Source organism: Macrobrachium rosenbergii, chromosome 31 (genome assembly GCF_040412425.1).
Source record: "Macrobrachium rosenbergii isolate ZJJX-2024 chromosome 31, ASM4041242v1, whole genome shotgun sequence".
NCBI classification, from domain to species: domain Eukaryota; kingdom Metazoa; phylum Arthropoda; class Malacostraca; order Decapoda; family Palaemonidae; genus Macrobrachium; species Macrobrachium rosenbergii.
The window spans coordinates 26,667,884-26,693,886 of record NC_089771.1 but is presented as its reverse complement, the minus strand read 5'-3'; the positions used below and the strand labels follow the sequence as shown (position 1 = coordinate 26,693,886).

Sequence of the window (26,003 nt, the reverse complement as noted above, 5' to 3'; positions counted from 1 at the left end):
TTTGAAGTTTATCAGACTTACGAATGACTGTTCCCGGTGTTATTAAATAAATGTTCTGGAATGAAAAATTCCTGAGAGAGATGCCGACAATTGTCACTCATCATAGCGAGACTCTGGTTCCCGTTTTCTATAAATTTATATCTTTGTTTTCTTTCAGTTGTCGCTCTTCATAACGGAATGCGGCTTCCCGTTTTCTTTTTAATTCGTGTCTTGTTTTCTTTTTAATTTGGGTCATTCATACGTCAGTGGAATTTTGCTTTATTTATTTATTTATTTATTTTTTTTTTGAGGGCCATTAGTTAAAATTGGGTTTCACTCATCACTGAATGCTAAATGTTATCTGGAATGTCAAGAAAGCCGGAATGTCAGGAAAACTGGAATGTCAGGAATGGCTTTTACTACGAAAGCAATTTTTCTATATTTGGTCCACCTTAACCGATGCATTTAGCTTGATTTTTTTTTTCTTTTTTTATTTTCCTGCTGTCTTTTGTTGTCCAGACATTTCCATCGTGTTGTTGACAATACGTTTTGTTTCCGTATTTTTAGTTCCGTTGATTGTTTTATTGTCGACACTGTTTTTATACAGAACAAATGGAAAAGTATTTTTATTTATTTACAAAAGTTGTCTGGAAAAACGTTCAGTATTTTTCTTCTCTGCGGTGTGGATGTAATAAAACTGCATTTCCTGGTTCCATTTTATTGATTGTTTATATGAATTTATTTTTCATACTTTACACTGCAAATTTCTAAATCATATTTAGCGTCCCTTAATCATTACTTTCATTTATAATTTTTGGTATCTAAATAATGGGGTAAACGTAAAATCATGAAGAGACAAAAATATTATTTGCGGTATTTTACATCTTTCCATGATTAATAGATAATTATTTTCCGAAACATAAAGTACGTTTTTTATTAACTTCCTCATCTCTGTTAAATCTGGAAATATGTTTATTGCTATTTAAATAATTGGGTAAAACTAAAATCGTCAAGACAATGATTATATGCGTTATTTTACATTCTACCAGATTATTTAATTATTTTCAGAAAAAATAGTTTTCCTTTACAGAAAACTAATAACGAACTTTTTATTAATTTTCTCTTCCCTGCTAAAATAGGAAAAATTATCCTAAAAGAGGGATATAATGGAGAGGCTATAACCACTGAGCATCCTCTACCAAGGAAATATTTTCGGTAACTCCGCTCAGGAGATTACTGCGAAAATCCCGGATTTTTCCCCCGTGAATAGGCCGAGAACGCTTAGTATAAAATATATACTGCGCTCAATCACTCCTTAATGATACCTTCATTTTCCACAGAAACTGCAGATTTCTTCCCCTTTTTATTTATTTGTTTATTTTCGGAGAGGCGAACGAAGTCTTGGGAAATATTTCCTCGTGAAGATTTTGTTTCGTATATTTGTTTCCGTTACGTCATCTGGTGCGTAGACGGCATACGTTTTAACTGTTTTGTGCTACAGTTTCATTCTCTCTCTCTCTCTCTCTCTCTCTCTCTCTCTCTCTCTCTCTCTCTCTCTGCCTAACCTTAACTTGTTATTATGAGAATATAAACCTTTGTATTTATATGCGGGAGTATCTTTCGAACACTTGGTTAGGTCGATGACATGCTGACAACGAGATATCTTTGGTGAGTGAAAGGAGGAACCCCGGCCCCCCCTCTTGTCTTTACGTGTCTTTTGGCCGTTTTAGAAGGGATTGGCCCTTGGCCACCGAGAGGGAGCTTCGGTGGCCACGATTGGTCCAGGCGGGAAGGGGGGAGGGGTGAGTTTCGTCTTGACCAACGTCTTGACTCTTCTAGTAAAAGAACTTCCAAGATCCTTTTAGTGTTTCAGATATTTGAGCTTTGCATTAAATCTGGGTCATACATGAAGAATCCTCGCAAGTGTCCTTTACCTTGTAGGAGAGGTGGTTATCTTTTTTTCCTTTCTGGGAATTAAAAACGGAAAATGGTTGTTAATGTACAGCACAAATGATTGTGACCAGCTGTCAGCCATGACTCTCATGGGAAGGTCGGATTAGTTTATTCCACTTTCCTCAACACCTGAGTGGTTTGGGTATTCCTGACACCTGTAGATTGCTCACTCCGTCCTTGTCCCCGTAGGGGGCGGGGGGGGGGTTAGTGCCATCTGTGCACCTCATGCGGTGCACTGTAGGCATTCCTTAAGGTTCTTACCTTCCACCCTCTCCTAACAATTGTTTCGTAGTCCAGCAGCGAGGTTTTCCTCCTGTTACACCTTTCAAACCTTTTACTCTCAATTTTCCTTTCAGCGCTGAATGACCTCTTAGGTCCCAGCACTTGGCCTTTGGCCTAAATCTTATATTCCTGCCCACTCCATAAAATCGAAAATTTATATTATGAAATTATTAGTAGGGCTTATATTTATGTATATATATATATATATATATATATATATATATATATATATATATATATATATATATATATATATCCTTCCTCTCATTCTTCTTACAGAAAATGTGTATATATATATACATATATATATATATATATATATATATATATATATATATATATATATATATATATATATATATATATATATATATATATATATATATATCCTTCCTCTCATTCTTCTTACAGAAAACACGAAGAGAGACGTGACCCATTATAATCCAAAGGCACGTTCGTCCCAAGGAAAAAAAAACGGAAAGAAAAAAAAATAAGGAAACGTAAAAAGAGAATAGTTGAACCTGTGTCGAAGGCGGAACGCCATTGCCCAGGTGGGGAAAAACTTGACGGAAAATTCCTCCCTTTTTCCGGGAGTCATGAATGAATCGAGGTTTGAATTGGAGTTTTAGTTTCTCATAAATCATTTTCTTTGGTTTGTTTGCACTTCCAGGGTGAATTGTTGGCTTTTACTTACGTTTGCCAATAAGTAAAGCGAATTTCTCCCCAGTGGCTGCGTTTGGTTATGCAATTGGAGCAGGTAATTTTTAAGCTATCAGTTTGAAGAGCAGTTATAGTTCTCAGTTCTGCACATGCAATAAGATAAGAATATGAAGAATGTGTTTGTGTGTGTGTATATATATATATATATATATATATATATATATATATATATATATATATATATATATATATATATATATATATATATATATATATATATATAATATACACAGCATCAGTCCTCAGTTGCCCCAGAAAATGTATGGATTTTCTCTCGTCTGGCTCCAGATTTCTTTAACTGCTCTATAACTTTGAAGTTCTCATAAGCGGAATGCAAATCAAATTACGTCCATCTTGTTAGAGGAGCATAAAACTTATGCCTTTTTTATTTTCATATGTTTTTAGTCTTTTATTTTTCCTCTCAAAGGATATTATGTGAAGTGCTTTTTACTTTTTGATGGACAATATTTCTGTTGGATGATGATGTCCTTATTAGTAATTGTTCAGATTAGTTCTTAGTTATTAGTAAAGTTATTCTGATGCTTTGTTTATTATGCTGTCGTTAGCTCCTTAACCTTGCTTTGTGTATTTTAAACTGCTCCAGTAGACAGGGAACATCTTGGATGACACACAATTTACAAGAAAAATATTGTGTCCCATAATATTTTCATGTTATTGTATTTGTTTTTTTTTTTATATTATGGATTCAAATATTATTAATTCCTCATTTTTGTAAATATTCATGTAATTTTATTACTTATAAAGAAATACATTTCTGTTAACTAATAATACCTTGAAATGCAATACTTGGGACCTTATATACATTAAAGGAATATCTCGTAATATGATGGAAAACTCTCTCTCTCTCTCTCTCTCTCTCTCTCTCTCTCTCTCTCTCTCTCTCTCTCTCTCTCTCTCTCTACCCAGTCACTTTAGAGTTAATCCAGACCTCTTGAATAAACCCTGTCCTATCCGCGTCCTATTCAGCCCCATTCCAGTATGTTGCATCATTTCATTATACCATGTCTCTTCATTATATGTTTTCATTACACCATGTCTCTTCATTATATCATTTCATTATACTGTGTCTCTTCATTATATCTTTTCATTATACCATGCCTCTCCATTATATCATTTAATTATACCACGTCTCTTCATGACATCATTTCACTGTACCATGTCTCTTCATTATAATACCAAGAACAGATGGGACCTTTAATGAATGCATTTGCTCCACTCAGACGCTTCCATTTGTACCCATTACTCTGTACCTGAATGCAGATGATTATTCATTGCGTCAGTTCTCGAATTGTTGTGAGAAACCTCCTCCTCCTCCTCCTCCTCCTCCTCCTCCTCCTCCTCCTCCTCCTCCTCCTCCTCCTCCTCCTCCTCCTCCTCCTCCTCACACTGTCTTGCCTGACCCTTCTTTCATTCGGTTTCGCCAATTTGGGTGGGCCAAAGTTTTCCGAACTCAGCCTCCTCTCCTAACTTTGCTAAGCTTCTTCCGTCGGTCGGCTGATCTAATCTCCCCCCACCCCCCAACCCCGCCCCCCCACTTCAGAGTTTTTGAAAAGTGGTGAGAATTCGTTTTCCTGTTTTTTATTCTTGTATTTTATCTAAATTCTTTGGGCATTTTGTTTTTAAAATCCCGTAGGGGTTAGTTCAGTGCACCTCATGCGGGCATTACTTAAGGTTCTTTCTTTGCCCCAGCTGCAACCCTTTCACTCATTTTACTGTACCTCCTTTCTTATTCCATCTTACTTTCCACCCTCTCCTAGCACTGATTCGAGGTTTTTCTCCTGTTACGCCTTTCAGACCTTTTACTGTCAATTTCCATTTCATCGATGAATGACCTCATAGGTCCCAGTGCTTGGCCTATGGCTTAAATTCTATATTCCATTTAATTCAGTTACTTAAAGCCTTCTCTTCTTCTTCCTCTTCTTCTTCTTCTTCGTTTTAACGTGCTTTTTTCCCCATTTTTGTATGGGGTAAGCACGATGCCTTCTTATGGAATGTAATTATTGTCTAATAAAGTGCTTGGGGTTATTACAGTATTACGAAAAGTTGTAGCTTTCTATTACATTGATATTTATTTCTTATCTCTCTTCTGCCCTGTCCTGAATCATTTAAAGCCAGCTGTCAATAGGAAGTGATTATATTCTAGTTCATTTCTTGTGGTCATTATATTTATTATATATATTCTATTATATAGTATTACGAGAAGCTATTGTTTTCTTTTACATTAATAGTCGCTTCTTATCTCTCTTCTGGAGTTATCTCTTTCTTGTACACTTTAGAAATTTTTTTTTTAGATCTTCAGGAGTCATCTTTTGGTTTTTTTACATTACTAGATGCTACTCTGATCAAGCAAAGATTCGTCTCGAGTATTTAATTATTCAACTGATTTTTAGACACACCTGGTTTTGGCTGACTTTCGTTCTGTTCTACAAGTATCATACTTGTGGTCAGTTGTGATTGACCTACCTAACAGTGTATGTATATATATATATATATATATATATATATATATATATATATATATTTATATATATGTATATATATATATATTTATATATATATATATATATATATATTTATATATATATATATATATTAGGTTTTTCATATAGTTTTACCCAGTTGGGTCCCAGTGGGTCAGGAATATGGGTAAAACTTATGTATATATATATATTTATATGTATGTATATATATATGTATCTATATATATATATATTATATATATACATACGGTATATATATGTGTGTATATATAGTGAAAAATAGTTCATAACTCATTCATAGTTAAATTAAGTAATAAATAAATAAATGACTATACGTTCAGATTTCGGTTCCCTAAACGAAAGATTTGACTTTGAACTTATCCATTAAGCACTTCAGACGCCTAAGGAACTACTTACCGACCTTTCAGTAGTTGATGTGAGTCTTATGTTTAAGTATTTCTAGTGAAAAGCCGTACTGGGTTTTTTCCACCAGAGGAGAAAAAAAAAGAGTGAACTAAAAAGCTTTTCTTCAGAAATGGAAAAATAAAAAGAAATGCATTTAACATTTCTTGTTTTGGCTCTGTGGTCCCTTTGAAGAGAGAGAGAGAGAGAGAGAGAGAGAGAGTTAAAAGAAAGGCTTGTTCATCCGTTATAGCTTTAAGATGTCCTGATGTTTTCCAGACATATTGCGTTGTATATTTCTGCTGTTTGTCTCTCCTTGTCTTAGTGCGTTTATTGTTATTGTCAGTGTACACCCACCAAAGACACCGATGTCGCCTCGCCAAACCTTGCTGGGAGAGATCATGTCCTTCTTGCTCTGAACGGGAGCTGAAGTTCCAACTACCAATGCGTAGTTACGATGGTTCGAATGAGAGAAGGAGAGAAATTACCAAATTCATACAAAAAAGTGCAATAATGACTGAAATATATTTCAAGGAGAGAGAGAGAATTTTATTCTTTTAAGAAATGTAATCGTATTTTATTTCGATATTAATTATCTCTTTTAAGCACCGAGCACGGGGGGTTGGGGGGTAGGAGGATATTATGATAAGGAGGTTAAAGGTGATGGGCAAGGGGGTGATGTTAATGTAAGGGCTTGACGAGATTCGCTTATCAACATATTTGAAGTGGCGATATTAATACCCTTATTCATAACAGTTAATATCAATTATTCCAATTCGCCATGAAGACATAGATATGTATCATTATAGCATTACTTATATCATCGTTTACGTTCTGAATAGTTTTGAGGGAAAGTAGGGGGGCCTGGTTTTCCGACGTCGAGGGTCGTCCTCGAAGTCGACGTCGAGGGTCGTCCTCGAAGTCGACGTCGAGGGTCGTCCTCGAAGTCGACGTCGAGGTCGTCCTCGAAGTCGACGTCGAGGGTCGTCCTCGAAGTCGACGTCGAGGTCGTCCTCGAAGTCGACGTCGAGGTCGTCCTCGAAGTCGACGTCGAGGTCGTCCTCGAAGTCGACGTCGAGGGTCGTCCTCGAAGTCAACGTCGAGGTCGTCCTCGAAGTCGACGTCGAGGTCGTCCTCGAAGTCGCCCTCGAGATCGTCCTCGAAGTCGACGTTATAATAATACTGATGATCAGAAAACATCTTACGGAAGAATGAGAAAAGGGAGAAATGTAGCATCCGTAAATTTTGACTCTTAACAATGTGCTCTCACGTCCTCAGTGCTGCTATATCACTAATCCTCCCTCTACTATAAACTCTAAGATAACTCCATCAGCAGAAATAAATCTGGAAAAGTAAACAAAAGGAAAAGAAAAAAATAGCACAAGAAAAAAATAAAACCAGACATGTTTACGTAGTGTTTTTAGTCAGGTCCTCTCTCTCTCTCTCTCTCTCTCTCTCTCTCTCTCTCTCTCTCTCTCTCTCTCTCTCTCTCTGTGCTTAGGTCAGATGGAGAGAAGGAAACTCGGGTGTTACAGACTTTTTTTTTTTTTTAGTCAGTTCCTCCTCCCAGTGTTTTCTGTAGGAAATTTGGTCGTCTGCCAACGCTATCACCATCTGTTTCCGAGAACTATCTTTTCGTTAGACTGAATCTCTCTCTCTCTCTCTCTCTCTCTCTCTCTCTCTCTCTCTCTCTCTCTCTCTCACGGTGATTTAGACAACCCCATTATTCTTAGTCGCCACAATGGACGCCCTTCCGAAGTCTTCGGGAGGAACCTGAGCTAGGCTCGTTTGCGATAGCTTTTTTTCTTGCATTTTTTTTAACAAATTAAATTATTTATTTATTGATTTGTTTACTTATCGCCTCTAGCCCAGTATTTAATTTTTGTCATTTGTGAGCAATGTCTTTTTTAAGCGATTTCCAGTCTTGTTTTTTAACCTTCCAGTTTGCTCCATAAGAAAACTTTTTTTTTGCGCAGAATTATACTAATAATAATGATAATAATAATAATTGGGAAATTCCTGTAATAAGAAGAGCTTTTGGGAAATTCCTGTTTGACATTTTGACATCTTAAGTATGACCTTAACTTTAACCAGGAACACTCTGTACGTAATGGCTTAATTATTAGAGTGCAATAAAAAGCGTCTGTCTCTTATCATTCAAAATTCATGACCTAGGAGAAAAAGAAATTGCCTGTATCGTACGAACATCAAGAGGACCAGACATACTGACAGACAGACCGGCATGTAGTTCAGTTACTAGATGTTTCTAGAGGGTGAACTGGGCAGATAACATTAGTAATGATAACTGTATATCTTTATTTATTCGTATGTATGTATACAGGTGCATGCTGGTGCTAAATATGACGTCTTTTTATCCTTGTGTCCAGCGTCCAAAGGAATGTCCACAAAGCTCTTAGTATTTTCAAGATTTTAGGGCTATATCTCAGGTAAACTCCCTCAAAATTCTTCATATTTTAAAGGCTTTATGGCTCTTTCTTTTATGAAACGTTGTGCTGTGTAAATCAAATTTGTCTAAGGAAAACGATGTTCCGTGCTCTCTTTTGGGAATAAAATATCTCAGTTTTCTCAAGGAGTCAGATGTATTAGTCTCTGGAGGAAATGCAACTGGCCATTATCAGCACCCTTGGGGTGGGATTTGGGGTTGGAGTGGGTTGAGGAGGGGCGGGGGCGGGGGGGAAGTGTTAGGATGGATGCTCACCAGTCCTACCCTCGTCTGGGAAGGTCACAAGAATTAGTGAATACTGAGGTATGGAGCGAATTCTGAATTTTGTGGATATATTTGTCTTTGACAGACGCATTCAAGAGTTGTAAGCTGTCATTTCATACCTTTATTTATTATAATTACTGAGAAAAGCAGTTAGAAAGGAGGTAAATATTAGGCATTAATATGGAATATATATTACAGGAATAAAAAGTATGCGATTGCATACCAGGTTAATATTATGAAGCAGTTTTAAATGACAAAATAAATTATGCTTAACAATGCCTTATAAACGTAAAAGCATCAGCGAACGAAAGTTTCCGCAAATGAGCGAAAATCTGTAACGTTACTCCAGTTCTTTTAAGAACTGTTTGTGTTTGTCCCTTTTCACCGAATTCCGTCGCATTCTTATCTCTCGTTGTATAAGTCGTGCCTTGCATATTTTCAGTTCATTTTGGAGCTTGGCTCATTGTCGTGGTGTTTTTCTTTACAAATAGATTTGGAGGGTTAGTAAACTCACAGGAATGGTAATTTTATTGATGTGTTTGTAACTGTAGCTCCTTAGTAGGTATGAGATTAAGGTTGGCTGTAATCAATTTTGTTGTCTGAAAAGGTTTTGTATTGAATGGACAGACGTAATCGTTATTGTAAGCTGACGTTTATCTTATTGCAAAAGAGGCAATATGCAAATCAGGTAATATTTTCGTAGAAGAAAGATCATATTTCATATATTAGTGAATGTACAAACTACAGTTGACTCTGCTGCACATTCTGATCTGCTAAAATGTTGAATTTTTCTACAGTTTTGTTGTTTACATTTTAAAAAGGAAGGCGTTGTCATATTAAGCAAGTTGACATTATGTTTTTTACAACATTTCCTGTAACTTTAGATAACGAAGCTGGTAAGATTTTCCAGATGGTCTTACTTTTCGTTATGAAATATTGAAATAATAATATATTATTGTACAAATCGCAATTTTATAATCGTATTTTGTTAATCGTAGAAGCTTGTGTAAAGTGATTCTCATACTAGAAAAGGTATTTGAATTTAAATTAACTGAAATGTTGCTAAATAATCTGATTTAATTAAACCACTTCTTCTTCTTTTTCTTTTAACGTGCTTTTATTATTTTAAACCGATGCCCCTTTGAAGGACTTTTTTGATTTGGCTTTGGGGTAGACCTGTGGTCTCGAACATTACACCCCGGTACGTATGTTTCATTCATACCCGACCCAACGCCGTTTCTTTCCAGCAAAGTTAAAATAGTTCGAGAATGAGATGTTTTTATGTATTTAGAAGGTGTTGTAGTGGCTTTTGTTTTGTGTGTGTATTTAGTCTGTAACATCCATTTGAAACAAAATTTGATTACATATATAATCCCGGGATGTCTACACGGATAGCAAATGTTCCTCTCAAATCAGTCGGCTGCGGGTTTGAAAAGTACGAAGTCCGAAGCTGCTGCTGTGAATCGTCATTTTCAAACCTCTGACCCTGAAAACATTTAAATTTCGATCTTCATTCATGAAATTTTTAAAGAAAATAAATCTAAGAAAATAAATCTGTTTTACTGAAAAATATGAAACAATTTAAAGACCCACAGCCATTTCACCAAAATGAAAAATAATAAAAACTAGTAATAAATGCGCCGAAGTTTCTTTGGCGCAATCGAGTTTTCTGCACAGCCACTACAGCGTATAATCAAATAGATATATCTTTCTGTGGTCTCGGTATAATGGTGTATGAGCCGCGGCCCATGAAACTTTAACCACGACCCGGTGGTGGCCTATCCTATAGCGTTGCCAGGAGCACGATTATGGCTAACTTTAACCTTAAATGAAATAAAAGCTACTGAGGCTAGAGGGCTGCAATTTGGTATGCTTGATGATTGGAGGGTGGATGATCAACATACTAATTTGCAGCCCTCTAGCCTCAGTAGTTTTGAAGATCTGAGGGCGGACAGATAAAGTGCGGACGGACAGACAAAGCCGGCACAATACTGTAGTTTTCTTTTCAGAAAACTCAAAGCTCCACGTCACGTGGTGAACGGCACTACACGAGAGTACTTTTTCGTTTTAATTTTTTTTGTTTGCTGAGTGGAAGAAAGTAGAGGCGTGAAGTCCATTGTCTGGTTTTACATACCTTTTGAGAGACTTTGGAGAGACAGAATGCATCCGGAACGAGATGATTCTTTTGTGGAAGGTAAATGTTTTTTTTTCTTTCTCTCCTTTTGTCTCGCTCAACTGGAATTCTGTTCTGCTGGAGCTTAAGTGACGCATGCAGTGTTTTCAGTGTTTTTTTTTTTTTATATTTGGTGTGGTTTTGTTTGTGTTTCTTATGGTAGGCGTTAAGTGGTGTGCATGTAAATGAGTTTGTGTATGTATGTATGCATGTGTGTGTATATATATATATATATATATATATATATATATATATATATATATATATATATATATATATATATATATATATATATATATATATATATATATATATATTTTTATATATAATATACATATATTTATATATATATATATATATATAGGATATATAGCTTGTATTTTATTTAATATAATATATATACGTCCTCATTTAAAGAGGAAAGTATTATCAGAGATTTTTGTTAAAACAAAGTCACAATCTTTCAAGGACCTTTGTGTCCTCATCGTCTGGTAGCCGATGAGGAGAACCCTCGAAAGCTTGTAATTTTTTTTTATAATAATCTCCGCTAGATACCATCCTGTTTCAGTGAGGTCCTGTTCTCAATTGTATTAATGCATTAATGCACAGAGCAGTTATATGATTGATCAAGTTTAATACATATATATATGTGTGTGTGTGTGATTCCTTCAAATCTTGTAAAATGCAAAGAACCAAAATCCCCAAATAAGGAGGCAGGAAGCAGTAACCATTTCTTAAGCATCTGTTGAAAAAGTAACATAAATATAGAGAATTGCTTGCATACCTCTTGGTCAGTCAGGACTTTGATTTATGTTATTGTACTGTAATCAATACACATTTGTTTGTGCCTTCATCAGAATCAACTGATTTCATCAATGCTTTTCCCTTCAACTGAAATATTTAGTATGTCTCTTTCAAGATGCTGAAATGAATCCATGTAATAAAATATTTCAACCGTGATATCATTCTCTCTCTCTCTCTCTCTCTCTCTCTCTCTCTCTCTCTCTCTCTCTCTCTCTCTCTCTCTCTCTCTATAGATACCAGCCTTACCCATGTAACAGTTTCTGTATAATATACTCGGCAACTCCGTGTTTGCTGTGCCTGGGAGCGAACAATATACTTATCCAAACACAGGAGACTGAAGGGTAAATTTCCTTTGTTAATTCTCCTTCCCAAACACACACACACACACACACACACACACACTACGATTGCGCGCGTGCGCAAACAGCCACAAGGCGTTTCCGTGTTCCGTGCCTGAAGCTTTAAAGATCGTGTAGGTTATTCAGTGTCTAAAGGAACGTCAGGTTTTAGGTTATGGAACGGAAGAGATGAATGACACTTGAAATTCTCTCGTGGTAGTAAACCCTTTCCTTGTTTTAGTCTCTCTCTCTCTCTCTCTCTCTCTCTCTCTCTCTCTCTCTCTCTCTCTCTCTCTCTCTCTATGGAATTATTGACAGTTGTCCTTCAAATTCCTTTTGTTAACCTCCTCTCTCTCTCTCTCTCTCTCTCTCTCTCCTCTCTCTCTCTCTCTCTCTCTCTCTCTCTCTCTCTCTCTCTATGGAATTTTTGACAGTTTTCCTTCAAATTCGTTTTTGTTAGTGCCTCCTCTCTCTCTCTCTCTCTCTCTCTCTCTCTCTCTCTCTCTCTCTCTCTCTCTCTCTCTCTCTCTCTATGGAATTATTGACAGTTTTCCTTCAAATTCGTTTTTGTTAGTGCCTCTCTCTCTCTCTCTCTCTCTCTCTCTCTCTCTCTCTCTCTCTCTCTCTCTCTCTCTCTCTCTCTCTGGAATTATGGATATTTTTCCCCTGTTTACCGTAGGCATTAATAAAACATGCTTTACTGATTTAACTAAAAGAATTCATTCAACGGCTTTTGAAACAAACGGACCATAACATGTTGATAATTTGTTTGTACGTGAGTAATTTCATTTAGAACAATAGTCTCCATCAATCACTCTTTTCATGTTGAGTGTATTTTTCCGTTAATTTATGTTCATCACGTTAATTCCCTGTGAACCAAAAAAAAAAGAAAGAAAAACTACACTGCCGTCATTTATCGTAATCTCGAAGTGCTGCTGATTTATCCCACAAAATCCGCATTTGATTGTTTCAGTCTTATTGTCTTAAATATATTTCTTACCGTTTATAAGCGATCTTAAAAGTGTATCATTACGGAGGATCTATTTCCCTACGCCGTAATTGGCATGATTAACGTTTTTTTTCCGTAATTATCGAGTTATTTATCAAAGGAGGCGCACCATAATTACGATGAAATGAATAGCGGACGTTTGCCCTTACATTGTTTTATCGTTGGGGATTTAAAAGGAGATTCGAGATAGGGTCATGTGACTGAATTAACTGATTTAAAAGGAATCAGAGGAGCTATTGCTATACCCCAGCAGCTTTCGAACATCTCAGTTCTGGAGGTTCTTTATTCCTCACACCGTTGGACTCTGGAACAGCTTCCCTGAGGATGTCGTTGAATTGGAGCTTCGAAAGTTCAAGCGAAGATGCAGTGCATTGCTCCCCTAATACAGTTCTGCTTGTGTTTTAATAATTTGCTCGCATTGTTATCTATTTATTTATTAATTTGGTCATTTATTTGTTCTTTTTAATAAGTGATCTCGTATTTACTTTTGTATTTCCCATTACCTTCTGGTTACTTCTTTCTAATAAACATTTGTTTCTGGTGATATATTCTATTTGGAAGTTTGAATGCTGGTCTTCTGTATAATAAAAATAATAATCGGGCCATAATAAGCTGTTAATAATAATAATAATAATAATCTTTCTAATGATTCTTTAATAACAATAATACCCCTTTGTGGGCTTGTTAATAATGCTGGTCTTCTGTATAATAATAATAATAATAATAATAATAATAATAATATGTACAGTGTTAAAATACGTACTTTTTTGTTTTATTCAGTAGTTGTAATATTATCATAATATAGACCTAATATTTATATGCATCTTTCCTCCCTGGAACCCGAACCCAGGGCTCGGGTTTTTAGTCCATAATGAAATGATTAGTTTATCTTTAAGATATTAATATTTCCAGTGTTTAAAAAAAAAAAGATAGTCATGTTACGTATTCATTTTAGGGTCATAATGAGTATGTTACAAATATGTCATTTCATCTAATCAACTGTGAAGGGGCGGTTAAAAATGCAAATGTTTGGGAGCATTATTATTATTATTATTATTATTATTATTATTATTATTATTATTATTATTATTATTATTATTATTATTCAGAAGATAAACTCTTTGTAATGTACAGTATATAATACTTATTATTATTATCATTATTATTATTATTATTATTATTATTATTATTATTATTATTATTATTATTATTATTATTCAGGAGATGAATTCGATATATATACAGTTTATAATACTTAATATATTCTCACCCTGGGAAATACAATGCACGTGAATTTTCACCAAATGGACCTCTTTCCAAGTACAAGAGAATTATCCAGTCTACCTCTTAGAGGATGCAATGCCTCTCCGAGGCCGACAATAAACTCTCAGAGATCATTCAACATATAGGAGACATTATTGGCGGGATGAGAGGATGAACAAATATTGTAATGAGGAAAGCAGAAAGAACTCATTTTAATAATTGAGGATAATCTTCAGTCTCACTTCAGCAGAATTGATATATGTCGCTGTTGACGCAGTCTGCGAAAAAGTCAAGAGAAAGTTTCTATTTTTCGTCTGTTTTAATTTATAGAGAAAGGTTTTCTATTTTATTTATTTATTTATTTATTTTTTTTTTTTTGTATTAGCAAAATGTTACAATGTTAGTTTCATAGAAAATGTTTTACTATGATCATAGGAATGTTTCTGGGTGGGAATATAATGGAGTTAAGAGAAGTGAAAATAAAAAAATTACTATATAAATAATTATATATAAATATATAAACATATATATATGTATATATATATATACATATATATCTGTATTTTTATACTGTATAGCTCCATTAATAAAGGAGCCTAATTTTACCTAGTAAATTAGTGTATATAAAAAACTTGATATCTTCATAAAAGGGAAGAAATCAGAATGTACAGATAACTTTGATTTCAAAACAAAGCTATAACTTCTGTTCATAAATAATTACTGTAGTGGTTTTATCTCCCGTCAGCGTTGATAAGGAGTTTGCGTTTACGTAATACACTCCGAAAAATTGTGACTTAAGTGCGGTGAAATATTTCTCATTCCAAACCTCAGAAACGGAGAAAAATGTCTCCAGAGGAAGAGATTTTCAACTTGTGACAGCTCTCACAACTTTTCATCCCGAGGTTTCTCTTGAAAAGTTCGGAATAGCTCCCTCTCGACGTCAAAAAAAAAAAAAAAGAGCCTAATATTTTTCGATTATTGCAGAAAAGGATCCGTCCATTTATTAACTTTTGGAGGCTGACTGATTTCCTTGACTGCGGTGATGTTGGGTGTGTGTGTGTGTGTGTATGTATATGTGTATGTATCTTGGTGTGTAGCTTAAAATGCTCAAGTTATAAAATACAAAATCACATTAGTTATTTGAGAAATATTTTTAAAAGAGAGATTCTCAAGGCTCTTTCTGATTGTAGTTTTCCGTGTAATGACAAAGATCAGTAATAGAGAAAAGGCTTTATAAAAATTAACTTCTTTTTTAACTTTTTTGAGGATGCAGTTGTTTATATACTCCCAAGACCTTCTCTATGTTCAGCAGTTATCCAAAATACAGCAATTATCTCGTGCAGATTATCTCATTCCTTAGTCAGTGTTATGTTTAAACAGAAGCGACTTAGAGTCAGGCGAATCCAAAGGTCTTCCTGCAAAAAGAGAGAGAGAGAGAGAGAGAGAGAGAGAGAGAGAGAGAGAGAGAGAGAGAGAGAGAGAGAGAGAATAGAATATTTGGACGAACATCCTCAGAGAAAGAGAGATAGAGAGAATAGAATTTCTGGGCGAACATCCTCAAAGAGAGAGAAAAAGAGAGAGAACAGAATTTCTGGACGAACATCCTCAAAGAGAGAGAGGGAGAGAGAGAAAGAGAATAGAATTTCTGGACGAACATCCTCACAGAGAGAGAGAGAGAGAGAGAGAGAGAGAGAGAGAGAGAGAGAGAGAGAGAACAGAATTTCGGGGCGAACGTCCTCAAAGAGAGAGAAAGAGAGAGAGAGAATAGAATTTCTGGACGAACATCCTCAAAGAGAGAGAGAGAGGGAGAGAGAGAATTTCAGAAGAAGCATCCTGAGAGAGAGAGAATAGAATTTTTGGACGAACATACTCAGAGAAAGAGAGAAAATAGAATTTTAGAACACGCATCCTCAGAGAGAAAGGGATATAGTAGAATTTCTGGACGAACATCCTCACAGAGAGAGAGAGAGAGAGAATAGAATCTCAGAACAAACATCCTCAGAGAGAGAGAGAGAGATAGAGAACAGAACAGAACATCAGAACAAACATCCTCAGGTGTCGGCGGAATAAAGGCAACCAAAGGAAGCATATCCTGCGGTAATCCTTCCCTTCCGTTTAATGGAACGTCCATTGGTGTTATGTCCTGGAAGGGAAAAATACCGGACGGGAAGTCTTGGGCTAAATGGAAACCCTTCAGCTACACTAAAACCCTTGCCTGCAGAGCCTTGTGTTATTGTTAAAGGTATTTCAGTGTATGTGTTTATTTCTTTGTTGTTGTTGGAGGTGTTTCAGTGTATGTCTTTATACTTGTGTTGTTGTTAAAGGTATTTCAATGCAAAATATACAATTTCATTGTATGTCTTTATATCTGCGTTTGAGAGGTTGCTGCTTTAGACAACCCATTTTCCTGATCTATTGAAGAATGAAAGGGAATTGGAGAGGGATTAAAAGCAAGCCCCAACCCTAAATTTAGAGAAAAACATGCCTCTGTAGAACCTGGGAAAACAGAAGACAGATGAGAATTCCCCATCTTGGATCTGGAGAGAAAGGATCCTCTATAGATCCTGGGAGAACAGAAGACAGATGAGAATTTCTCACCTTGGATCTGGAGGAAAGGATCCTCTATAGATCCTGGGAAAACAGAAGACTGATGAGAATTCCCCATTTTGGATCTGGAGAGAAAGGATCCTCTATAGATCCTGGGAAAACAGAAGACAGATGAGAATTCCTCATCTTGGATCTGGACAGAAAGGATCCTCTATAGATCCTGGGAAAACAGAAGACTGATGAGAATTCCTCATCTTGGATCTGGAGAGAAAGGATCCTCTATAGATCCTGGGAGAACAGAAGACAGATGAGAATTTCTCACCTTGGATCTGGAGGGAAAGGATCCTCTATAGATCCTGGGAAAACAGAAGACATGAGAATTCCCCATTTTGGATCTGGAGAGAAAGGATCCTGGGAAAACAGAAGACGGATGAGAATTCCTTGTCTTGGATCTGAGAGAAAGATCCTGGGAAAATTCCTCATCTTGGATCTGGAGAGAAAGGATCCTCTACAGAAAACAAAAGACAGAAAAGAATTCCTCATCTTGAATCTGGAGAGAAATGAACCTTCATAGATCGTGAGAAAACAGAAGATAGAACAGAAGAGAATTCCATATCTTGGATCTGGAGAGAAGGGAGCCTTTATAGATTCTGGGAAAAAGATGCAAGAGAATTCCGCATCTTGGATCTCGAGAGAAAAGAACTTTTATAGATCTTGGGAAAGCAGAAGATAGAAGAGAATCCCTCACCTTGGATCTGGCGAGAAAGGAGCCTTTATAGATTCTGGGAAAACTGAAGATGCAAGAGAGACTTCCACATCTTGGATGTGGATAGAAGAACCCTGTATAGATCCTGGGAAAACAGAAGATAGTAGAGAATTCCTCATCTCGGCTCTGGATAGATGTGGCCAGTGTATGATTCGAGCCAATGCCAGAATTGCTGATCGCCTTTGAATAAATGTGTGAAGTGGTGACCTTATGGGTGCTACATGGATGGTCGAGTAAATAAGGATTCTGTCCGCCCTCAGATCTTAAAAACTGCTAAGGCTAGAGGGCTGCAAATTGATATGTTAATCATCCACCCTCCAATCATCAAACACCAAATTGCAGTCCTCTAGCCTCAGCAGTTTTTATTTTATTTAAGGTTAAAGTTAGCCATAATCATGCGTCTGGCAACGATATAGGCCGTGCCACCACCAGGCCGTGGTTAAAGTTTCATGGGCCGCGGCTCATACAGTATTATACCTAGACCACCGAAAGATAGATCTGTTTTCGGCGGCCTTGATTATACGCTGTACAGAAAACTCTCGGCATTTTTGACTTGTTTTTCTAGGTTTTAGAAGTATTGGTTAGCATAAATAATTAAAAGTAAATTACGGAAATAAACGAATGTGCCATCAGTTAGCCCAAAAACATGGCCATCTTGAAAGAGTTTGACTCAAAAACGTATTGTTTTAGTCCCTGGAATTTCATGTGATTGAGTTCAGGAGATCACTCACAAAGGAACCACGTGTGTTATGATTTATGATATTGATCATTGTTGTATAGGTAGTTTCAATAGGGAAGTCTTCGTTGAGGCGTAACGGAAACTTGACCAGTTCATCATGATGACTGAGTTATACAAGTATTGAACTTTTGTTTTTTCTTATAAAAGTACTGGACTTTTTTTTCGTGCACAATGTTCTCATTTTCCGTGACTTCCTTGCTAAGAAAAACATATGTATATGTATGTATATATATATATATATATATATATATATATATATATGTATATGTATATATATATATATATATGTATATATATATACATATATATATATATATATATATATATATATATATATATATATATATATATATATATATATATATATATATATATATATTACTACAAGAGGTTACGTAATCCAGACTTTTTCCTCATGTTACTTTTGGTAAAAGATAAATAAGGCATAGAAGAATCAAGCTAACTCACAACTATGCCCTGTACATAGGAAATTTGTAATATAAATGAAAGCCTTTCGTGAGTTATAACGTCAGCTGAACCTGAAGGAAATATTCGAAACGTTCCTGAGTTCAGGAATTATTCTAGACATTCCCAAGCTTACCAAAATTAGACTCCTTCTGCAACCACCCAAGGCAGCTGTTCAGTTGTTCTCCGCTGGACGAGATGGCCCAAAAGCGTCCGTAAAGTTTTTTTTAAGGGGTCTTGTTAACATGGCCAGCTTTCCGACCTGAAGATACCAAGTTGGAGTCAGTTCAGAATCTCGACTTTCTTTTTCGAGTTGTGTTCTTGACGGGTAAAGCCGGAGGCTGGAGGGTTCTGATGATGCTTGGAGATTTTGAGAGATGCGAGGTTCTCTCTCTCTCTCTCTCTCTCTCTCTCTCTCTCTCTCTCTCTCTCTCTCTCTCTCTCTCTCTCTCTTTTCAGGATGTTTATACCCGTGATGGCACGGTTACGTTCACATGAACGTCTTATGTCATATATATATATATATATATATATATATATATATATATATATATATATATATATATATATATATATAAATATATATATATATATATATATATATATATATATACATATATATATATATATATATATATATATATATATATATATATATATATATATATATATATATATCTCTCTCTATTCTCTCTCTCTCTCTCTCTCTCTCTCTCTCTCTCTCTCTCTCATTTTCATCATCTTCATCCCTCTCATTCTCATTGTTCAACGTCTCGTTTTATGGAAATTATAACTGCATTCTCTCTCTCTCTCTCTCTCTCTCTCTCTCTCTCTCTCTCTCTCTCTCTCTCTCTCTCTCTCTCTGTGTGTGTGTGTGTGTATGTATGTATGTGTGTAGTGTGGCTGCACATTGTGAAAACACCCAACGAATTCTTCTTTGAGAAAGGACGCCTGAGAAGACAAACATGGTACGGAGACACCATGGTTTTATTTATATATATTTTTTTTTATGAAAAATCCACTTCCTTCCTCTCTTCCTTTTTCTTTTCCGTGTACTTTAAAAGCGATGTATCATACTTTGCTTCCTAGGAACAGGATCTTTTTCATTGCAACGTCTCAGGAATTTCAACGCGGGTTGGTCGGAGTTATTATGATAGCTGGAACACCACTTGTAGTGTTTTTTCCACACATAAATTTTATTCTGTGACTTCTAAGTCTGTCGCGGTTTTTATATTTGCAGTAATGTCCCACAGAGTTCTGTCATATATCTCAATTTTGCTTTTTCTCTTCGGAGTTGCTTTGTTTCCATGTAATTTGATGCTTAGACTCTTCATAAACCTTTTCTTCCCACCCTTTAAATTGTGACGTCTGGTTTTATAATGGGAACTTTTGTCACTTTACAAATTTATGGGGCTGCCAACCCAACATAGACCTGCTATATAGACAGATAAATAGGAATATTTTTATTATTATTATTATTGTTATTATTATTATTATTATTATTTATCATTTCTTCTTCATTTATTTCCTCAACAGTACAGAAATGAGGAAGATGTTTAGCCCTATAATGGGACTGTTCTCGAATGATGTCGTTCCAAAAATAATTCTTTTAAATGCAGCATGGGGGAATATGCTGTGTGATACGCTGTCCATCGTCTCGTCGTACTTTCGGGGGTTGGGGGAGGGTAGGGGAATCAGGGGAAATATTTTTTTTTTTTTTTTTTTTTTAGCCCAACACCTCGCTTTTGTTTCTGACTGCGGAGTGTCTTTTCAGCCTCCCTGAAGGGTTGTGTTCGTCGAGTGTTTTTTTCTCACAATAACAAACACCCCCTTGTCGTTGGGTTCTTGGCAGAATGGTGTGGTCCTTCGCGTTTGCCTCTAATGGTTATGCACACACAAACTCACACACACACACACACACATATATATACATATGTGTGTGTGTTTACATAAATGTACATATATACATACATTCATTTATATGTATATTTATAATATATTTATATATATAATTATTTATATATTTATATACACTTATATATGTAATTATATATATATATACAGTATATATGCATTTATGTGTATGATTATGTATTATAAAAGCTCTAGAATTTGTACCAGGACAGATTGCACAGCTGATATCCCCCTACCTATTGTTTCCCAGAGTTACAATAGAAGCAGCAAATGTTCCCCCCTTTAAAGTGACTGGTTCTCTCCGCAAACGATAAAACCAAAAATGTGACTCCATCCTGTTCCCGTTCCGTTCACTCAATTGCTTTTTTCCGTTCTCAACATGCACCCTCAGATGCAGGGGCAGATACAGATGATATAGATGATAGTATATGTATATGTATATGTATGTATGTATATATATATATATATATATATATATATATATATATATATATATATATATATATATATATATATATATAGTTCTAAACTCAATTCACTGTTTTAGAGAGAAAAAAGATGTTTAACCCTTGTAAAAAAACAGATGTCTTTTAACATTTGTAGCGTCTTAAACAGTTGTATATCATTTTTACGTCATAAACAGGTGTCTTCACCCATATCATTTGTAGCGTCATAAACAGTTGTCTTCACCCATATCATTTATAGCGTCATAAACAGGTGTCTTCACCCATGTCATTTTTAGCGTCATAAACAGGTGTCTTCTCTCAGGTTAAACAGTTCGCGGAATCTGCTATAATCGTGGCAGGTACAGATGAAAATAAAGTATATATTTTTTTTACTCCATATCACTCTTTTATACAGATACCCATGTCATTTTTAGCGTCGCGAACAGGTGTCATCGGTTAACCAAAGGATTTGAAGACACTTTCAATTAATCACAGTATCCAGTGGGTATTTGATCCCTCAGCAGACAGAGTTGATTCTACGCGATCTTGTTAATTAAACAGAATAGGAAAGACGCGGGATTAACACTAATCTCCTCAGACAGGTGATGGTAATGTTATAAACCTTTATTAATCAGTTATTATAACTACTTCAATCATCAATTCACACTTTTATATAAGCGTATGTGAATTCAGTCAATCAGATTAAGTTTAATATATAGCAGTACTTTACTACGGTAATTAACAGTAATCTTATCCTCCATCGCCTTCCGATCTCCCTCATCTCCAAAGTCTCCCTCTTCCTCCCCCCCTCCCTACTATCCCCCCTCCTATCCTCTCCTCCCATCCTGCAAATAAATCTACTCACTCCTCACCTGTAATTGAATCCTGTGCAGCCTGCATTTGGAGCCCGCAGGTGAAGTGTTAATTATAACCGTCCTGCAGGTGGGCTTTCCATTTAATGCCTCGGGTATTAATCTCCACAGGTAATTATGAGTAACTTGGGTAACGGTAATTCTAGTTATGTGATGCGGTAATTGCTCGTGATGTGTCGTGTCGGAAGGAAATTCATACTCATTTGATGCGGAATTCTGTTTTCCTCCTTGTTTCCATAATTGTTTATAGGGACTGTTTTGACATCTTCAGATTATTAGGTCACTGATATTCTTGTTCTTTTATTAGTCGTACTTTTGTTTTTATTAGAGAAATACTAATGTAGTGGAACGGACTGTAAGATTTGGGGATCGTTTAGTTTTTTTATTAAAGTGTTTGATGAAAATGAAATATTTCCTTAAATATAAATAAAAATTGATTTTAGTGACACCACCCGGTATTAAATATTCTAAGAAATGAAAAAGTTCTGCCTTTCGGGATATCAAATAATCTTAAAACAAACAAACAAAAAATAACTGACTGCTATCAGTACTTTAAAAAAATTTAAAAATGTAAAAGCACTTTGACAATGTATCATCAATGGCTTTTTTTTGCGTTTTGATAGACATCCTTTAAGAAAAAACTAAGCGAAAAATGTCCCAAAAACTGCCGAAATCCTTAGGCCCCAACTGCCACCTTAACTTCGGGAATTCTCGCCATGAGCAGCTAGACAGTCCAAACATTTCGGAGATTCCAGCGGAAGCTAAAATTGAACTTTATCAGAAAACGGATCCCTTAAGAGATCATCCGAAACAGCAGCTGTTGTTTCTGGACTCAAGAAGGCCCCGAAAATATCCATAAAGAGTTTTAAGGGCCTTAAAGTGGCCAGTGTTAAGAAGTTGGAGTCTGTTCAAGATCCCGAGTTGGTTCGAGTGAGTTGCCGCTAGGTGGCTCTGATGATGCTCTGGTCTAGGAATTTAGGGTGCTATCTCTTAGTGGTGTGCTTTCTGGATGGTATCCTGTTCTGGGGCTTAATTGCTTGGAAAGTCATGGTTCCCAGTTGTGTTTTGCTCTCTCTCTCTCTCTCTCTCTCTCTCTCTCTCTCTCTCTCTCTCTCAAAAATACTTATAAAAATAGCTTTCGGTATATGACAGCTTTGAATATAGAATTGAGTTTAATATAACTTCTCTCTCTCTCTCTCTCTCTCTCTCTCTCTCTCTCTCTCTCTCTCTTATCTCTATAGATTCAACAAAATACTTATAAATATATATTTCTGAATATGACAGCTTTGAACATAGAATTAGAGTGTAATATAACTTTCTCTCTCTCTCTCTCTCTCTCTCTCTCTCTCTCTCTCTCTCTCTCTCTCTCTCTCTCTCTCTCAACAAAATACTTATAAATTTAGATGTGTAGATTTCGATGTATGACAGGTTGAATGCAGGATTAAAGTTTGATATAACTGAATTAAAAATACATTGAAATAGATTTTTCATTTTGTTAATTCTATTTATCAGGCATATACTGTATAATTTACTAAGATGTTTAAAGTAATTTCTTATTTTTAAACAGAATTAACTTCTTTTTTTTTCAGGCAGGTTACCCGATGGAGGCCAACACCTGCTTCGCAAAGTGAGTACATAATTTCATTTCATTTCTTTCTGTCTATCTGTCTGTCTATCTATTTGTATATCTGTCTATCTATCTGTCCTATCTATCTATCTGCCCTATCTATCTCTCTCTATCTATCTATCTATATGTCTGTCTATCTATCTGCTATCTATCTATCTATCTATCTGTCTATCTATCTGTCTATCTCTCTGTCTGTCTATCTATCTGTCTGTCTGTCTGTCTATCCTTCTATATATCTATCTATCAGCTGTCTGTATATCTATCTATCTATCTGTCTATCTATCTACCTATTTATCTATCTGCCTATCTGTCCTTCTATCTACCTATCTACGTATCTATCTGTCTATCTATCCTTCTGTACTGTCTATCCGTCTATCTATCCTATCTATCCTTCTATCTATCTATCTTCCTTTCTTTCTTTCTATCTTACTGCTGATTTAAAAATCCAGCTCATCTCATTTCACCGACACTAAAACAGTCGTCATCAATTACTCAATATTCATTCATTAAAAACATGGTTCATTTTAACTATACAAATTTTAAAAACATCAGGTTGTAAATTGAATATTGTTTAAAGTAAATTTCAGAATGTATAAAAGAAATTGTGGGAAATAGAATAAAGATGAGGATACTGAACGTATGGAACCGTCACGGATAATCTTCGTCTCATACCTGACGTTTGTGTCAGATGTAATAATGGAAAAGACCCGAGAAATGGAGCGGAAGAAGAGAAACACTATCTCTCTCTCTCTCTCTCTCTCTCTCTCTCTCTCTCTCTCTCTCTCTCTCTCTCTCTCTGTGTGTGTGTGTGTGTGTGTGTACGTACTTTATTGATGGCCTTTCCGTGACAAATTCACTGCTTTCTTAATTATTTTTGTTTGTGTCTTTTCACAGGAGCTTCTGCTAATTCTCTCTGGACATTAAAAAATCTTGAAGGGTTTGGTTGAAGTTATTTTAGCCATGTCATGTTTGTAGCATTAATTATGGCAATACTGTAAATTCTGAGTTCATTGTGCGAATAGATGTTCTGGCAACAATGCTCATGTCAGTTCCATATTTTTAGTAAGGTCCCTTAATTCGGCTCCTAGCTATTTTTTTCACGTCTTAAATGACCTCCAGATATTTGGGTTATGTGATCAGTATCTCCTGTATATAGTTGACATAAACTTCTGACCTTTTCAATATTATTATTAATGTTTTTTTTTTTTTAGCTTATTTGTGATCTTCACTCTCAATCGTGGTCTAATTCCGTATAAGGTGCTGAATCTATCTCTTGATTGCATTTTAGAAAAGATAAACAAAACAGTCATATGCATCTAATTCTCTGTATTTTTTCCGTCGTAAAGAATATTTATCGGAATGAAATTACCAAGTCCATTGTTCAGTAGAACCTAACGAACGGTTTGCTTTTGTTTTGAGTGTTTTGACGAAGGCCTAATTGGAGATCTATGCTTTCAGTGTTTTTGTCCGCGTTAAATGTCTCGTCTCAGCGTGTTGTTACTTCCCAGTTCAACCAGTTGTTTTCGGAAAGCGATACGAGAGCAGTAATTGAATAAATGAATAAAAGAGGAAAAATGGGAAAACCAATAAAAGAGGAATGATGGAAAAGTGCTCGGCTACCAACTTGATGTTGTTGCTTACTTGTTAGCATTTTAAGTTTTCTGTTAAAGAAAACTGTTGCGCCGGCTTTGTCTGTCCGTCCGCACTTTTTTCTGTCCGCCCTCAGATCTTAAAAACTACTGAGGCTAGAGGGCTGCAAATTGGAATGTTGATCATCCACCCTCCGATCATCAAGCATACCAAATTGCAGCCCTCTAGCCTCAGTAGTTTTGATTTGATTTAAGGTTAAAGTTAGCCATAATCGTGCTTCTGGCAACGATATAGGATAGACCTCCACCGGGCCATGGTTAAAGTTTCATGGGCCGCGGCTCATATAGCATTATACCGAGCCGATATAGGATAGACCACCACCGGGCCATGGTTAAAGTTTCATGGGCCGCGGCTCATATAGCATTATACCGAGACCACCGAAAGATTGACCTGTTTTCGGTGGCCTTGATTATACGCTGTAGCGGCTGTACGGAAAACTCGATTGCGCCGAAGAAGAAACCTCGGCGCATTTTTTACCCGTTTTTGTTATAGACTGTCGGTCGTATTTTGGAACAGACCTTTTTATCTTGTGAAAGTTGTAATTGCAACTTTTCTCCGATAAATCCTTTCTCTTAACGCCTGGTATTAAAGATATCAAATATATAATAATATAATAATGAAACCTTTTCGATTCTCTTGAAAACCTATACTGAAATACGATTTCATTTTGCCAAACTTATCTCGGCTTCCGAAACATTATTACATCATGACTCAAAACATTATTACTGTCATAATTCAAAACATTATTACTTTCACGATGGCTATAGCAAATATGTTTCGCCAGCTAATGTCCTATTTCCTCGTTATTCTTTTATTTATGAGGTC

At 35.8% G+C, this 26,003-nt stretch overlaps 1 long non-coding RNA gene across 1 annotated transcript in view; it reads left to right on the top strand.

Moving 5' to 3' along the window:
- LOC136855454 (uncharacterized) overlaps positions 1-23,535 on the top strand; it is a 175,528-nt gene extending 151,993 nt beyond the window's left edge. The window contains exon 3 of the long non-coding RNA XR_010858041.1: positions 23,491-23,535. This is a non-coding gene — a long non-coding RNA (uncharacterized lncRNA). The remainder of the gene's footprint in view (positions 1-23,490) is intronic.
- Positions 23,536-26,003: the final 2,468 nt, after the last annotated feature.